This window comes from Eleutherodactylus coqui, unplaced genomic scaffold (assembly GCF_035609145.1).
Source record: "Eleutherodactylus coqui strain aEleCoq1 unplaced genomic scaffold, aEleCoq1.hap1 HAP1_SCAFFOLD_112, whole genome shotgun sequence".
NCBI lineage: Eukaryota > Metazoa > Chordata > Amphibia > Anura > Eleutherodactylidae > Eleutherodactylus > Eleutherodactylus coqui.
The window spans coordinates 440,001-457,500 of NW_027101952.1; positions in this window are offsets into that span (position 1 = coordinate 440,001).

A 17,500-nucleotide genomic window follows, 5' to 3' on the forward strand; every position below is an offset into this window, starting at 1 on the left:
CGAGGCCTTATTTTACCGTCGTCGGCGCTATCAGGGGAAACACGCCCGCTCCTTCCGTCTCCCTGGAACCGCGCCTCGGCCCCGAGGGCCCAGGTTCAACCTCATACCGGTTCTCACGACATGCATCGACACTCGGTGCAACTCCAGCAGCCGCAGCTCCCGCCGGCCCGGCCAGCCAGGTACGCACCCCTGGTCGGCGCCTGGAGCGTTTGCACTTTGTCGTTTTTTTCTCCAAGACTCCTATCTGCCAACTGCTGTGGACTTCAGCGGTGGCTGCCGCGGGCTATGCGCGGCCTCCTGGGGGTCCCGCCTGCCCGCGCAGGCAGCTAGGACGGGGTTATCAGCAAAGCCTGTGAGGCGCTCTCATGGGGAGGGGGGGCTCCGCAGCCCCCCCAAGGTGGCTTCGTACACCTCTTGAACGTTGCGGCCCGGCCGCTCGGAGAGCGGTGTCTACCCGGGCAGACAGCCTGTCGGCCCCCGCGGCCTGGACAGGCGGGAGCGGGGACTCTTGCGCTCGGGGGGCTCTGCTCCAAGGAGCGAGAGCGGACGCTCTGCTCGGCCCGGAGAGTGGGGTGGCGGGGCGCCGTCGCCTCGCTGGAACCAGGGGCGTCGTGACGTGCGCGCGCGCCTAGCCGCCGCCAGAACAGGCCGGAAAGGTTGAGCTGCATACGGATCTAAGCCGTTGCCCAAACTAACTCTGGCCCGTGTGACACAGCCGCGCGCGCGCTTTCCTACGACACTCGACCGCCGGGCTCCCTCGGCCTGGGAGGCACTCTCGGGGCAGGGGGCCACCGCAGCCCCCTTTAGGTGGCTTCGTACACCTCTTGAACGTGGCGCCCGGCCGCTCGGAGAGCGGGGTCTACCCGGGCAGACAGCCTGTCGGCCCCGCGGCCTGGGCAGGCGGAGCGGGTGCTCTTGCGCTCGGGGGCTCTGCTCGGCCCGGAGAGTTGGGTGCGGGGCGCCGTCGCCTCGCTGGAACCAGGGGCGTTGTGACGTTCGCACGCGCCTAGCCGCCGCCAGGACAGGCCGGAAAGGTTGAGCTGCATACGGATCTAAGCCGTTGCCCAAACTAACTCTGGCTCGTGTGACCGACACAGCCGCGCACGCGCTTTCCTACGACACTCGACCGCCTGGCTCCCCTCGGCCTGGGAGGCACTCTCGGGGCGGGGGGCACCGCAGCCCCCCCAAAGGTGGCTTCGTACACCTCTTGAACGTTGGGGCCCGGCCGCTCGGAGAGCGGGGTCTACCCGGGCAGACAGCCTGTCGGCCCCGCGGCCTGGACAGGCGGAGTGGGGACAAGCCAAGGCTACCGGCGGGCCTCGGACGGCCAGGGGTGGAAGGGCTCCACCTCAAGGTGGCTTCGTACACCTCTTGAACGTTGGGGCCCGGCCGCTCGGAGAGCGGGGTCTACCCGGGCAGACAGCCTGCTGGCCCCGCGGCCTGGACAGGCGGAGCGGGGAACCTTGCGCTCGGGGGCTCTGCTCGGCCCAGAGAGTGGGGTGCGGGGCGCCGTCGCCTCGCTGGAACCAGGGGCGTCGTGCCATTCGCGCGCGCGCGCCTAGCCGCCGCCAGAACAGGCCGGAAAGGATGAGCTTCATACGGATCTAAGCCGTTGCCCAAACTACCTCTGGCCCCTGTGACCGACACAGCCGTGGCACGCGCTTTCCTACGACACTCGACCGCCGGGCTCCCTCGGCCTGGGAGGCACTCTCGGGGCGGGGGGCACCGCAGCCCCCCCAAAGGTGGCTTCGTACACCTCTTGAACGTGGCGCCCGGCCGCTCGGAGAGCGGGGTCTACCCGGGCAGACAGCCTGTCGGCCCCGCGGCCTGGACAGGCGGAGCGGGGAAAAGCCTAGGCTACCGGCGGGCGGGATCGACCGGGAAGCCGCCGTGGGGGAACACAAGTTGGACGCCTCGCGCCGTCGCGGACCACCGTCCTCCGTCTCTCGGGAAGGGGGGGCCGCCCGAGGCGCACGGGCCTCGGACGGCCAGGGGTGGAAGGGCTCCACCCCGAGGTGGCTTCGTACACCTCTTGAACGTTGGGGCCCGGCCGCTCAGTGAGAACAGGGTCTACCCGGGCAGACAGCCTGTCGGCCCCGCGGCCTGGACAGGCAGAGTGGGGAAAAGCCTAGGCTACCGGGCGGGATCGACCGGATAGCCGCCGTGGGGGAACACAAGTTGGACGCCTCGCGCCGTCGCGGACCACCGTCCTCCGTCTCTCTCCCTCTCTCGGGAAGGGGGGCCGCCCGAGGCGCACGGGCCTCGGACGGCCAGGGGTGGAAGGGCTCCACCCCGAGGTGGCTTCGTACACCTCTTGAACGTTGGGGCCCGGCCGCTCAGTGAGAACGGGGTCTACCCGGGCAGACAGCCTGTCGGCCCCGCGGCCTGGACAGGCAGAGTGGGGAAAAGCCTAGGCTACCGGGCGGGATCGACCGGATAGCCGCCGTGGGGGAACACAAGTTGGACGCCTCGCGCCGTCGCGGACCACCGTCCTCCGTCTCTCTCCCTCTCTCGGGAAGGGGGGCCGCCCGAGGCGCACGGGCCTCGGACGGCCAGGGGTGGAAGGGCTCCACCCCGAGGTGGCTTCGTACACCTCTTGAACGTTGGGGCCCGGCCGCTCAGTGAGAACGGGGTCTACCCGGGCAGACAGCCTGTCGGCCCCGCGGCCAGGACAGGCAGAGTGGGGAAAAGCCTAGGCCACCGGGCGGGATCGACCGGGTAGCCGCCGTGGGGAACACAACTTGGACGTCTCGCGCCGTCGCGGACCACCGTCCTCCGTCTCTCTCTCCCTCTCTCGGAAGGGAGGCCGCCCGAGGCGCACGGGCCTCGAACGGCCAGGGGTGGAAGGGATCCACCCCCCGCGGGAAGGGGACGCGCGGCGGCACCCGGACGCGGGAGCGTTGACCCGGGGGTCTTTACTCCGCCGAGGCGTAGCCCGGAGAAGGAGCGAGACCGGCCGGCGGGGGTGGAACACCCCCTCATGCCTCGCTCCTTCTGGGGATAAAGCGCGTCGTCCGCAGGCCGCCGTCCCCTATCCCCGCCCTGGACCGCCCGCATCGGCCGGAGCCCGAGGGGACAGGCGGGGGTCCTTCGCTTTCGGGAAAACCGTCACCAAACGTGGGGCCCGTGCCCCGCTCTCGGCCGCCCTGAGGCGGGAGAGCCCGGATCGTTCTCTCTCTCGGCGTCGGCCCCACCGACGCCGTCGCACGGTGGCCTGGGAAAGGGCTGCACCCCCTGCGCCACGCTTCTCCCCCGGAGTACTCCCCCCGCAGGGGGCTCCGCGGGGTGTCCCGACGCGCAGAGTCGCTCGCCTTCTTCCGCGGGGGACGGGAGGGACGCCCACGCGCGTCCCTTCCCCATCCTCGAGAGCCGTACGCGCCGAGGGTGAACCCGCTCGCCGGGGCGCCGGGGAGCAGGGCCCTTGTGGTCCTTCCCCGGACATGGGCGCGGCGAGGGTCCCCCGGCCGCGACGGCTCTCCCGTTGACCCACTCTCTCGCCTTGGGTGGTGGTGATGGAGGCGGCTGCCTACGCCTCAGCCCGGCATCTCGGAGGGGGGTCGCCCGGGCAGCCAGCCAGCCAGCCTGTTGGCCCCGCGGCCTGCACAGGCGGAGTGGGGACACTTGCGCTCTATGACTCTGCTCCCAGGGAGGTGGCAGAGGGGCGGCCGCGGTGCTTTGACTTTGAGCGGTCCCCACTCCAGCACTCTGAGAAATAGTCACTTTGTCAAAGACCGCACACCGCTCGTTCCCTTATATGCAAAAAAGGTGTTCGTCCTGACGTTTTGCGAGCCCTTATTTTACCGTCGTCGGCGCTATCAGGGGAAACAGGCCCGCTCCTTCCGCCTTCATGGAACCGTAGCTCGGCCCCGAGGGCCCAGGATTACCCTCATACCGGTTCTCACGACATGCGTCGACACTCGGCTCGGCCCCGGCAGCCGCAGCTCCCGCCGGCCCGGCCAGCCGGGTCCGCACCCCTGGCCGGCGCCTGGAGCGTCTGGACTTTGTCGTTTTCTCTCCGAGACTCGTCTCTGCCAACTGCCGTGGACTTCGGCGGGGGCTGCCGCGGGCTGTGCCCGGCCTCTTGGGGGTCCCGCCTGCCCGCGCAGGCAGCTAGGACAGGGTTATCAGCGCTCTCAGGGGGGCCTCCGCAGACCCCCCCACAGGTGGCTCCGTACACCTCTTGAACGTGGCGCCCGGCCGCTCGGAGAGCGGGGTCTTCCCAGGCAAGCCGCCTGTGGGCCCCGCGGCCTGGACAGGCGGAGCGGAGACAAGCCCAGGCTACCGGCAGGATCGACCGGCTGGCAGTCGTGGTGGAACAACGGGGACGCCTCGCGCCGCCGCGGGCCACCGTCCTCCGTCTCTCTCCCACTCTCGGAGGCAGGCCGCCCGAGGCCAACGGGCCTCGGACGGCGTGGGGTGGAAGGGCTCCACCCCAGGGGAAGAAAACACGCCCGCGCGCGTTTGCACAGTCTGCCCCGGCCCGGCATCTCGGAGGGGGGTCGCCCGGGCAGCCAGCCAGCCAGCCAGCCTGTTGGCCCCGCGGCCTGCACAGGCGGAGTGGGGACACTTGCGCTCTACGACTCTGCTCCCAGGGAGGTGGCAGAGGGGCGGCCGCAGTGCTTTGACTTTGAGCGGTCCGCACTCCCTTCTCAGCACTCTGAGAAATAGTCACTTGGTCAAAGACCGCACTCCGCTCGTTCCCTTATATGCAAAAAAGGTGTTCGTCCTGACGTTTTGCGAGGCCTTAATTTACCGCCGTCGGCGCTATCAGGGGGAACAGGCCCGCTCCTTCCGCCCTCCTGGAACCGTGCCTCGGCCCGGAGCGACCAGGATTACCCTCATACCGCTTCTCACGACATGCATCGATACTCGGCTCAGCCCCGGCAGCCGCAGCTCCCGCCGGCCCGGCCAGCCGGGTCCGCACCCCTAACCAGCGCCTGGAGCGTTTGGACTTTGTCGTTTTTTCTCAAAGACTCATCTCTGCCAACGACTTCAGCAGGGGCTGCCACCTGCTGTTCCCCCGCCAATGGGTGTCCTGACCTGCAACACCGGAGGCTCAGGCGTGGTCTTGAGCAACTGCTGGTAGGTGCACCTCGGGGGCCCTCTGCAGCCAGCACACCGCTGCCAACAGCCCGCTCCCCGTCACCATCCAGCCCCTCTGCATACATCTGCCGGGGGTGCTTTTTTGACTTCCCCCATGTTGGCCTATGGGGAAAAGCCAGGGGGAAAACCTCCAGAGTCAGGCCGACCTCCTGGAACCCCAGCTCGGCCTGGAGCTACTGGTTTGCCCCCTTCCCGGTTCTCAGGACATGCATTGACACTCGGCTCAGCACCAGCCGCCGCAGCCCCCGCCTGCCCGGCCAGCCCGGTCCGCACCCCTGGCCGGCACGCCTGGAGCGTTTGGACTTTGTCATTTTCATGACTTGTCTCCTCAGACATTGTCCGACTGCAAGGGGGGTGTGCCGCGGTCCGTGCCCAGCCTCCAGGGGTTGCCCCCGGCCCCTGGAGCAGCCAGCACCCCCTCGCCCTCAACACTCTCTCTCCCCGTGGGGACTTTGAAACTTTTTCTGACCGCGAAAGCTTCGGCAAACGGCAAGGGGGGCAGCCGGCGTTCTGTGCCCGGCCTCCTGGGGTCCTGCCGGGGCACATCGGAGGCTCAGCCAGGGTGTTGAGCCACCACTGGCAGGTGCACTCAGGGGGCCCTCCGCAGACGCCCATGCACACCTCCGCAGCCAGCACACTGCTGCCAACAGCCCGCTCCCCGTCACCCGCCAGCCCCTCCGCATACATCTGCTGGGGGTGCTTTTTTGACTTCCCCCATTTTGGCCAATGGGAAAATGTCAAGGGGAAAACCTCCGGAGTCAGGCCCACCTCCTGGAACTCCATCCCGGCCTGGAGCTACTAGTTTGTCCCCTTTCCGGTTCTCAGGACATGCATTGACACTCGGCTCTTCCCCAGCCGCCGCAGCTCCCGCCGGCCCGTCCAGCCGGGTCCGCACCCCTGGCCGGCGCCTGGAGCGTTTGGACTTTGTCGTTTTTCCTCAAAGACTCATCTCTGCCAACTGCCCTGGGCTTCAGCAGTGGCTGCCGCGGGCTGTGCACGGCCTCCTGGGGGGTCCCGCCTGCCCTCGCAGGCAGCTAGGACAGGGTTCTCAGCAGGGGCTTGGATGCGGTGTCAGGGGGGCCTCCGCAGCCCCCCAAGGTGGCTTCCTACACCTCTCGAACGTTGGGGCCCGGCCGCTCGGAGAGCGGGGTCTGCCCGGGCAGCCAGCCAGCCTGTTGGCCCCGCGGCCTGCACAGGCGGAGTGGGGACCCTCGCGCTCGATGACTCTGCTCCCAGGGAGGTGGCAGAGGGGCGGCCGCGGTGCTTTGACTTTGAGCGGTCCCCACTCCTCAGCACATTGAGAAATAGTCACTTTGTCAAGGACCGCACACCGCTCGTTCCCTTATATGCAAAAAAGGTGTTCGTCCTGACGTTTTGCGAGGCCTTATTTTACCGCCGTCGGCGCTATCAGGGGAAACGGGCCCGCTCCTTCCGCCCTCCTGGAACCGTGCCTCGGCCCGGAGCGACCAGGATCACCCTCATACCGGTTCTCGTGACATACATCGACACTCGGCTCAGCCCCGGCAGCCGCAGCTCCCACCGGCCCAGCCAGCCGGGTCCGCCACCCTGGCCGGCACGCCTGGAGCGTTTGGACTTTGTCGTTTTTTCAAAGACTCATCTCTGCCAACGACTTCAGCAGGGGCTGCCACCTGCTGTTCCCCGCCAATGGGTGTCCTGACCTGCAACACCGGAGGCTCAGGCAGGGTCAAGAGCAACTGCTGGTAGGTGCACTCAGGGGGCCCTCTGCAGCCGCCCAGGGCCACCTCTGCAGCCAGCACACTGCTGCCAACAGCCCGCTCCCCGTCACCCCCCCCCAGGCCCCTCTGCATACATCTGCCGGGGGTGCTTTTTTGACTTCCCCCATTTTGGCCAATGGGAAAATGCCAAGGGGAAAACCTCCAGAGTCAGGCCGACCTCATGGAACTCAAGCCCGGCCTGGAGCCACCGGTCTGTCCCCTTCCCGGTTCTCAGGGATTTTTGGACTTGTGATTTCCGTGATTCGTCTCTTCAAACTTTGTTGGACTACAATGGGGGGCGACCGGCGGTCCGTGCCCGGCCTCCTGGGGTCCTGCCCGGGGACAGCGGAGGCTCAGCCAGGGTTTTGAGCCACCGCTGGCAGGTGCACTCACGGGGCCCTCCGCAGCCGCCCATGCACACCTCTTCAGCCAGCACACTGCTGCCAAACACCCGCTCCCCATCACCCCCCAGCCCCTCTGCATACATCTGCTGGGGGTGCTTTTTTGACTTCCCCCATTTTGGCCTATGGGGAAAAGCCAGGGGGAAAACCTCCAGAGTCAGGCCGACCTTCTGGAACTCGAGCTCGGCTTGGAGCCGCCGGTTTGCCCCCTTCCCGGTTCTCAGGACCTGCATTGACACTCGGCTCAGCCCCGGCAGCCGCAGCCCCCGCCGGCCCAGCCAGCAGGGTCCGCCCCCCTGGCCGGCGCCTGGAGCGTTTGGACTTTGTCATTTTCATGACTTGTCTCCTCAAACTTTGTTCGACTGCAAGGGGGGGTGTGCCGCGGTCCGTGCCCAGCCTCCAGGGGTTGCCCCCGGCCCCTGGAGCAGCCAGCACCCCCTCGCCCTCAACACTCCCCGTTGGGACTTTGAAACTTTTCTGACGGTGCAAGCTTCATCAAACGGCAAGGGGGCAGGCTGCGGTCTGTGCCCGGCCTCCTGGGGTCCTCCCTGGGGACATCGGAGGCTCAGCCAGGGTTTTGAGCCACTGCTGGCAGGTGCACTCAGAGGGCCCTCCGCAGCCGCCCATGCACACCTCTGCAGCCAGCACACCGCTGCCAACAGCCCGCTCCCCATCACCAGCCAGCCCCTCTGCATACATCTGCTGGGGGTGCTTTTTTGACTTCCCCCATTGTGGCCAATGGGAAAATGCCAAGGGGAAAACCTCCAGAGTCCTGCCGACCTCCTGGAACTCCAACCCGGCCTGGAGCCACCGGTTTGTCCCCTTCCCGGTTCTCAGGACCTGCATCGACACTCGGCTTAGCCCCGGCAGCTGCAGCCACCGCCGGCCCGGCCAGCCGTGTCCGCCCCCCTGGCCGGCACGCCTGGAGCGTTTGGACTTTGTCATTTTCATGACTTGTCTCCTCAAACTTTGTTCAACTGCAAGGGGGGCTGCCCCGGCTGTTCCCCGCCTCCTGGGTGTCCTTCCCTGCAACACCGGAGGCTCAGGCAGGGTCTTGACCCACGACTGTTGGGTGCTCCTAGGGGGCCCCTCCACACCCCCAGTCCCACCTCCAGGGGCTCCCCCCGGCCCCTGGAGCAGCCAGCACCCCCTCGCCGTCAACCCTCTCTCCCCGTTGGGACTTTGAAACTTTTTCCGACCGTGCAAGCTTCGTCAAACGGCAAAGGGGGCAAGCGGCGGTCTGTGCCCGGCCTCCTGGGGTCCTGCCCGGGGACATCGGAGGCTCAGCCAGGGTGTTGAGCCACTACTGGTAGGTGCACTCAGGGGGCCCTCCGCAGCCGCCCCGGGCCACCCCTGCAGCCAGCACACACCGCTGCCAACAGCCCGCTCTCCGTCACCAGCCAGCCCCGTCCGCGCACATCTGCCGGGGGTGCTTTTTTTGAGACACACTGTCACTTTGTCAAAGACCGCACACCGCTCGTTCCCTTATACCCCGACAAGGTGTTCGTGCTGACGTTTTGCGAGGCCTTATTTTACCGCCGTCGGCGCTATCAGGGGAAACAGGCCCGCTCCTTCCGCCTTCGTGGAACCGGGGCTCGGCCCGGAGCGACCAGGATTACCCTCATACCGGTTCTCACGACATGCATTGACACTCGGCTCAGCCCCGGCAGCCGCAGCTCCCGCCGGCCCAGCCAGCCGGGTCCGCCGCCCTGGCCGGCACGCCTGGAGCGTTTGGACTTTGTCGTTTTTTCTCCAAGACTCATCTCTGCCAACGACTATAGCATGGGCTGCCACCTGCTGTTCCCCGCCAATGGGTGTCCTGACCTGCAACACCGGAGGCTCAGGCGGGGTCTTGAGCAACGGCTGATAGGTGCACTCAGGGGGCCCTCTGCAGCCGCCCAGGGCCACCCCTGCAGCCACCACACAGCTGCCAACAGCCCGCTCTCCGTCACCCCCCAGCCCCTCTGCATACATCTGCTGGGGGTGCTTTTTTGACTTCCCCCATTTTGGCCAATGGGAAAATGCCAGGGGGAAAGCCTCCAGAGTCATGCCGACCTCGTGGAACTCCAACCCGGCCTGGAGCTACTGGTTTGTCCCCTTCCCGGTTCTCAGGACCTGCATCGACACTCGGCTCAGCCCCGGCAGCCGCGGCCCCCGCCGGCCCGGCCAGCCGGTTCCGCCACCCTGCCCGGCGCCTGGAGCGTTTGGACTTTGTCATTTTTTCCCCCAAGACTCGCCTCTGCCAACTGCCAAGGACTTCAGCAGGGGCTGCCACGGCTGTTCCCCGCCTCCTGGGGTTCATGCCCGGGCACACCGGAGGCTCAGGCAGGGTCTTGAGCAACTACTGTTGGGTGCTCTCAGGGGGGCCCCTCCACACCCCCAGGCCGACCTCCAGGGGCTGCCCCCGGCCCCTGGAGCAGCCAGCACCCCCTCGCCGTCAACACTCTCTCCCCGTTGGGACTTTGAAACTTTTCTGACCGTGCAAGCTTCATTGGACGGCAAGGGGGTGACCTGCGGGCTCTACCCGGCCTCCTGGGGTCCTGCCCGGGGACATCGGAGGCTCAGCCTGGGTCTTGAGCTATTGCTGGTAGGTGCACTCAGGGGGCCCTCTTCAGCCGCCCAGGGCCACCCCTGCAGCCACCAGACAGCTGCCAACAGCCCGCTCTCTGTCACCCCCCAGCCCCTCTGCATACATCTGCTGGGGGTGCTTTTTTGGCTCCCCCCGTTTTGGCCTATGGGGAAAAGCCAGGGGGAAAACCTCCAGAGTCAGGCCGATCCCCTGGAACTCCAACCCGGCCTGGAGCCACCGGTTTGTCCCCTTCCCGGTTCTCAGGACATGCATTGACACTCGGCTCAGCCCCGGCAGCCGCAGCCCCCGCCGGCCCGGCCACCCGGGTCCGCCACCCTGCCCGGCGCCTGGAGCGTTTGGACTTTGTCGTTTTTTCTCCAAGACTCGCCTCTGGCACATGCCATGGACCTCAGCGGGGGCTGCTCCCCGCCTCCCGGGTGTCCTGCCCGGGCACATCGGAGGCTCAGCCAGGGTCTTGGGCCCCTACTGGTAGGTGCACTTTGGGGGCCCTCCGCAGCCGCCCAGGCCCACCCCTGCAGCCGCCACACAGCTGCCAACAGCCCGCTCTCCATCACCCCCCAGCCCATTGCACACATCTGCCGGGGGTGCTTTTTTGACTTCCCCCATTTTGGCCTAAGGGGAAAGGCCGGGGGGAAAACCTCCAGAGTCAGGCCGACCTCCTGGAACTCCGGCCCAGCCTGGAGCTACTGGTTTGTCCCCTTCCCGGTTCTCAGGACCTTCATCGACACTCGGCTCTTCCCCAGCCGCCGCAGCTCCCGTCGGCCCGGCCAGCCGGGTCCGCCCCCCTGGCCGACACGCCTGGAGCGTTTGGACTTTGTCATTTTCATGACTTGTCTCCTCAAACTTTGTCCGACTGCAAGGGGGGCTGCCACGGCTGTTCCCCGCCTCCTGGGTGTCCTTCCCTGCAACACCAGAGGCTCAGGCAGGGTCTTGAGCAACTTCTGTTGGGTGCTATCAGGGGGCCCCTCCACACCCCCAGGCCCACCTCCAGGCGCTCCCCCCGGGCCCTGGAGCAGCCAGCACCCCCTCGCCGTCAACACTCTCTCCCCGTTGGGACTTTGAAACTTTTCCCGACCGTGCAAGCTTCGTCAAACGGCAAGGGGGCAACCGGTGTTCTGTGCCCGGCCTCCTGGGGTCCTGCCCGGGCACATCGGAGGCTCAGCTTGGGTTTTCAGCCACCACGGGCAGGTGCACACAGGGGGCCCTCCGCAGCCGCCCATGCACACCTCTGCAGTCAGCACACTGCTGCCAACAGCCAGCTCCCCATCACCCGCCAGCCCTTCTGCATACATCTGCTGGGGGTGCTTTTTTGACTTCCCCCATTTTGGCCAATGGGAATATGCCAGGGGGAAAACCTCCAGAGTCAGGCCGACCTCCTGGAACTGCCGCCCGGCCTGGAGCCTCCGGTTTGCCCCCTTCCCGGTTCTCAGGACCTGCATTGACACTCGGATCTTCCCCGGCAGCCGCAGCCCCCGCCGGCCAAGCCAGCCGTGTCCGCCCCCCTGGCCGGCACGCCTGGAGCGTTTGGACTTTGTCATTTTCATGACTTGTCTCCTCAAACTTTGTTCAACTGCAAGGGGGGCTGCCACGGCTGTTCCCCGCCCCCTGGGTGTCCTTCCCTGCAACACCGGAGGCCCAGGCAGGGTCTTGAGCAACTTCTGTTGGGTGCTCTCAGGGGGCCCCTCCACACCCCCAGGCCCACCTCCAGGGGCTCCAGCCCGGCCCCACTGGCAGCCAGCACCCCCTCGCCGTCAACCCTCTCTCCCCGTTGGGACTTTGAAACTTTTTCCGACCGTGCAAGCTTCGTCAAACGGCAAGGGGGCAAGCGGCGGTCTGTGCCCGGCCTCCTGGGCGTCCTGCCCGGGGACATCGGAGGCTCAGGCTGGGTCTTGAGCCACCACTGGTAGGTGCGCTTTGGGGGCCCTCCGCAGCCGCCCCGGGCCACCCCTGCAGCCAGCGCACTGCTGCCAACAGCCCGCTCTCCGTCACCAGCCAGCCCCGTCTGCACGCATCTGCCGGGGGTGCTTTTTTTGGAGAAATACTGTCACTTTGTCAAAGACCGCACACCGCTCGTTCCCTTATACCCCGACAAGGTGTTCGCGCTGACGTTTTGCGAGGCCTTATTTTACCGCCGTCGGCGCTATCAGGGGAAACAGGCCCGCTCCTTCCGCCTTCGTGGAACCGTGGCTCGGCCCGGAGCGACCAGGATTACCCTCATACCGGTTCTCACGACATGCATCGACACTCGGCTCAGCCCCTGCATCCGCAGCTCCCGCCGGCCCGGCCAGCCGGGTCTGCCCCCCCTGGCCGGCGCCTGGAGCGTTTGGACTTTGTCGTTTTTTTCTCCAAGACTCGCCTCTGCCAACTGCCAAGGACTTCAGCAGGGGCTGCCACGGCTGTTCCCCGCCTCCTGGGGTTCATGCCCGGGCACATCGGAGGCTCAGGCAGGGTCTTGAGCAACTACTGTTGGGTGCTCTCAGGGGGGCCCCTCCACACCCCCAGGCCGACCTCCAGGGGCTGCCCCCGGACCCTGGAGCAGCCTGCACCCCCCTCGCCGTCAACACTCTCCCCCCGTTGGGACTTTGAAACTTTTTCTGACCGTGCGAGCTTCGTCAAACGGCAAGGGGGCAAGCGGCGGGCTCTGCCCGGCCTCCTGGGGTCCTGCCCGGGGACATCGGAGGCTCAGCCAGGGTGTTGAGCCACTGCTGGCAGGTGCACTCAGGGGGCCCTCCGCAGCCGCCCATGCACACCTCTGCAGCCAGCACACTGCTGCCAACAGCCCGCTCTCCATCACCCGCCAGCCCCTCTGCATACATCTGCTGGAGGTGCTTTTTTGGCTTCCCCCATTTTGGCCAATGGGAAAATGCCAGGGGGGAAACCTCCAGAGTCAGGCCGACCTCCTGGAACTCCAACCCGGCCTGGAGCCACCGGTTTGTCCCCTTCCCGGTTCTCAGGACCTGCATTGACCCTCGGCTCTCCCCCGGCCGCCGCAGCTCCCGCCGGCCCGGCCAGCCGGGTCCGCCGCCCTGGACGGCACGCATGGAGCGTTTGGACTTTGTCATTTTCCTCACCAACACTCGCCTCTGCCAACTGCCAAGGACTTCAGCAGGGGCTGCCACGGCTGTTCCCCGCCTCCTGGGGTTCATGCCCGGGCACACCGGAGGCTCAGGCGGGGTCTTGAGCAACTGCTGTTGGGTGCTCTCAGGGGGCCCCTCCACACCCCCAGGCCGACCTCCAGGGGCTGCCCCCGGCCCCTGGGGCAGCCAGCACCCCCTCGCCGTCAACCCTCTCTCCCCGTTGGGACTTTGAAACTTTTCTGACCGTGCGAGCTTCATCGGACGGGAAGGGGGCGACCTGCGGGCTCTGCCCGGCCTCCCGGGGTCCCTGCCCGGGCCCCGTGGGAGGTACAGGCAGGGTTTCTCACCGACTACCCGTAGGCACTCTCAGGGGGCCCTCCGCGCCCTCAGGCCGCCCTCCCCGGGCTTCCCCCGGGTCCGCGGAGCAGCCCGCCACCCCTCGCCGCACCGTGTCTCGCCCCCGTTGGGACTTTGAAACTTGGCTCGCCGTGCAAACCTCTCCGGGGGACAGAGGGAGAGACCTGCGGGCCGTGCCCGGCCTCCCGGGACACCCTCCCCGCAGCGCAGGCGGCTCGGACGGGGTTTTCAGCGAGTGCTGGGGGGGGTGTCTTCGGGGGCCCCCCGCGGGCCCCCCGGGGCACCTGCGCGGGGTGGCCCCTGCTGCCAGGCACCCACTCCCTATCGACCATCCAGCCCCCCTACATACATCTGGCGGGGGTGCTTTTTTGAGTTCCCCCATTTTGGCAACTTGGCACCTCCTATGGGGAAACCGGCAGAATCATGCCGACCTCCTGGAACTCCGGCTCGGCCTGGAGCCGCCGGTTTGTCCCCTTCCCGGTTCTCAGGCATTTTCGGACTTTGTCATTTTTTCAGCACTCTGTCAATGCGGCCAGCGGGAGCTGCCGCGGTCTGTGCCCAGGCACCAGGCTCTCCAAACGGACGCCGGCGGAGGGTCAGGGGGTGTCTCGGCCAGATACTGTAAAACACTCAGGGGGTGCCCAGGCACCAGGCACTCCAAACGGACACCGTCGGAGGGTCAGGGGGTGTCTCGGCCAGATACTGAAAAACACTCAGGGGCGCACGGGGGCTGCACAGGGCCACCCCAGGCGGCTCCCCCGGGCACCCGGGCGGCCATATTGGCGGCTGGGACCCCCTATTCAGCAAACGCCAGGGGGCGCTCAGGGGCGCACGGGGGCTGCTCCACTCGCCCCAGGCCGGCCTCCCTGAGGCGGGCACATTAGCGGCTGAGACCCCCTCTCCACCAAAGACCGGGGGGCGCTCAGGGACACACGGGGGCTGCTCTACTCGCCCCAGGCGGGCACATTAGCGGCCGAGACCCCCTCTCCACCAGAGACCGGGGGGCGCTCAGGGACACACGGGGGCTGCTCCACTCGCCCCAGGCCGGCCCCCACTGGTACCCGGGCGGCCATATTGGCGGCTGAGACCCCCTCTTCAGCAAACGTCAGGGGACACTCAGGGACACACGGGGGCTGCTCCACTCGCCCCAGGCCGGCCTCCCTGAGGCGGGCACATTAGCGGCTGAGACCCCCTCTCCACCAGAGACCGGGGGACGCTCGGGGACACACGGGGGCTGCTCCACTCGCCCCAGGCCGGCCTCCCTGAGGCGGGCACATTAGCGGCTGAGACCCCCTCTCCACCAAAGACCGGGGGGCGCTCAGGGACACACGGGGGCTGCTCCACTCGCCCCAGGCCGGCCTCCCTGAGGCGGGCACATTAGCGGCTGAGACCCCCTCTCCACCAAAGACCGGGGGACGCTCAGGGACACACGGGGGCTGCTCCACTCGCCCCAGGCCGGCCCCCACTGGTACCCGGGCGGCCCTATTGGCGGCTGAGACCCCCTCTTCAGCAAACGCCAGGGGACGCTCAGGGACACACGGGGGCTGCTCCACTCGCCCCAGGCCGGCCTCCCTAGGTACCCGGGCGGGCACATTAGCGGCTGAGACCCCCTCTTCAGCAAACGCCAGGGGACGCTCAGGGACACACGGGGGCTGCTCCACTCGCCCCAGGCCGGCCTCCCTAGGTACCCGGGCGGGCACATTAGCGGCTGAGACCCCCTCTCGACCAAAGACCGGGGGACGCTCAGGGACACACGGGGGCCGCTCCACTCACCCCCAGGCCGACCTCCAGGGCCTCCCTCCCGGCCCCTGGAGCAGCCAGCGCCCCCTCGCCCTCAACACTCTCTCCCCCGTTGGGACTTTGAAACTTTTTCTGACCGTGCAAGCTTCATCGGACGGCAAAGGGGGCAAGCTGCGGTCCGTGCCCGGCCTGCTGGGGTCCTGCCCGGGGACATCGGAGGCTCAGCCAGGGTCTTGAGCTACTGCTGGTAGGTGCGCTTTGGGGGCCCTCCGCAGCCGCCCCGGGCCACCCCTGCAGCCAGCACACTGCTGCCAACAGCCCGCCGCTCTCCCACACCAGCCAGCCCCGTCTGCACACATCTGCCGGGGGTGCTTTTTTGAGAAACACTGTCACTTTGTCAAAGACCGCACACCGCTCGTTCCCTTATACCCCGACAAGGTGTTCGTGCTGACGTTTTGCGAGGCCTTATTTTACCGTCGTCGGCGCTATCAGGGGAAACGGGCCCGCTCCTTCCGCCCTCCTGGAACCCTGGCTCGGCCCGGAGCGACCAGGATTACCCTCATACCGGTTCTCACCACCTGCATCGACACGCGGCTCTGCCCCGGCCGCCGCAGCTCTCGCCGGCCCGGCCGGGTCCGCACCCCTGGCCGGCACGCCTGGAGCGTTTGGACTTTGTCGTTTTTTTCTCCAAGAGTCGCCTCTGGCACATGCCATGGACTTCAGCAGGGGCTGCTCCCCGCCCCCTGGGTGTCCTGCCCGGGCACATCGGAGGCTCAGCCTGGGTCTTCAGCCCCTACTGGTAGGTGCGCTTTGGGGGCCCTCCGCAGCCGCCCGGGGCCCACCCCTGCAGCCAGCACACGGCTGCCAGCAGCCACCACACAGCTGCCAAACAGCCCGCTCTCCGTCACCCCCCAGCCCAACTCTGCATACATCTGGCGGGGGTGCTTTTTTGACTTCCCCCCTTTTGGCCTATGGGGAAAAGCCAGGGGGAAAACCTCCAGAGTCAGGCCGACCTCCTGGAACTCCAACCCGGTCTGGAGCCACCGGTCTGTCCCCTTCACGGTTCTCAGGACCTGCATCGACCCTCGGCTCAGCCCCGGCCGCCGCAGCTCCCGCCGGCCCGGCCACCCGGGTCCGCACCCCTGGCCGGCACGCCTGGAGCGTTTGGACTTTGTCGTTTTTTCTCCAAGACCCATCTCTGCCAACTGCCGTGGGCTTCAGCGGGGGCTGCTCCCCGCCTCCTGGGTGTCCTGCCCGGGCACATCGGAGGCTCAGCCTGGGTCTCGAGCCCCCTACTGGTAGGTGCACTACGGGGGCCCTCCGCAGCCGCCCAGGCCCACCCCTGCAGCCAGCACACGGCTGCCAGCAGCCACCACACAGCTGCCAACAGCCCACTATCCATCACCCACCAGCCCCTCTGCATACATCTGCTGGGGGTGCTTTTTTGACTTCCCCCCTTTTGGCCTATGGGGAAAAGCCAGGGGGAAAACCTCCAGAGTCAGGCCGACCTCATGGAACTCCAACCCGGCCTGGAGCCACCGGTTTGTCCCCTTCCCGGTTCTCAGGACATGCACTGACACTCGGCTAAGCCCCGGCCGCCGCAGCCCCCGCCGGCCCGGCCAGCCCGGTCCGCACACCCCTGGCCAGCGCCTGGAGCGTTTGGACTTTGTCGTTTTTTCTCAAAGACCCGTCTCTGCCAACTGCCGTGGGCTTCAGCGGGGGCTGCTCCCCGCCTCCTGGGTGTCCTGCCCGGGCACATCGGAGGGTCAGCCTGGGTCTTGAGCTACTGCTGGTAGGTGCGCTTTGGGGGCCCTCGGCAGCCGCCCAGGCCCACCCCTGCAGCCAGCACACGGCTGCCAGCAGCCACCACACAGCTGCCAACAGCCCGCTCTCCGTCACCCTCCAGCCCCTTCTGCATACATCTGCCGGGGGTGCTTTTTTGACTTCCCCCCTTTTGGCCTATGGGGAAAAGCTAAGGGGAAAACCTCCAGAGTCAGGCCGACCTCCTGGAACTCCAACCCGGCCTGGAGCCACCGGTTTGTCCCCTTCCCGGTTCTCAGGACATGCACTGACACTCGGCTAAGCCCCGGCCGCCGCAGCCCCCGCCGGCCCGGCCAGCCCGGTCCGCGCCCCTGGCCAGCGCCTGGAGCGTTTGGACTTTGTCATTTTTTCTCAAAGACCCATCTCTGCCAACTGCCATGGACCTCAGCGGGGGCAGCTCCCCGCCTCCTGGGTGTCCTGCCCGGGCACATCGGAGGGTCAGGCAATGTCTTCAGCCACCGCGGGCAGGTGCACTCAGGGGGCCCTCCGCAGCCGCCCAGGCCCACCCCTGCAGCCAGCACACGGCTGCCAGCAGCCACCACACAGCTGCCAACAGCCCGCTCTCCGTCACCCCCCAGCCCAACTCTGCATACATCTGCTGGGGGTGCTTTTTTGACTTCCCCCCTTTTGGCCTATGGGGAAATGCTAAGGGGAAAACCTCCAGAGTCAGGCCGA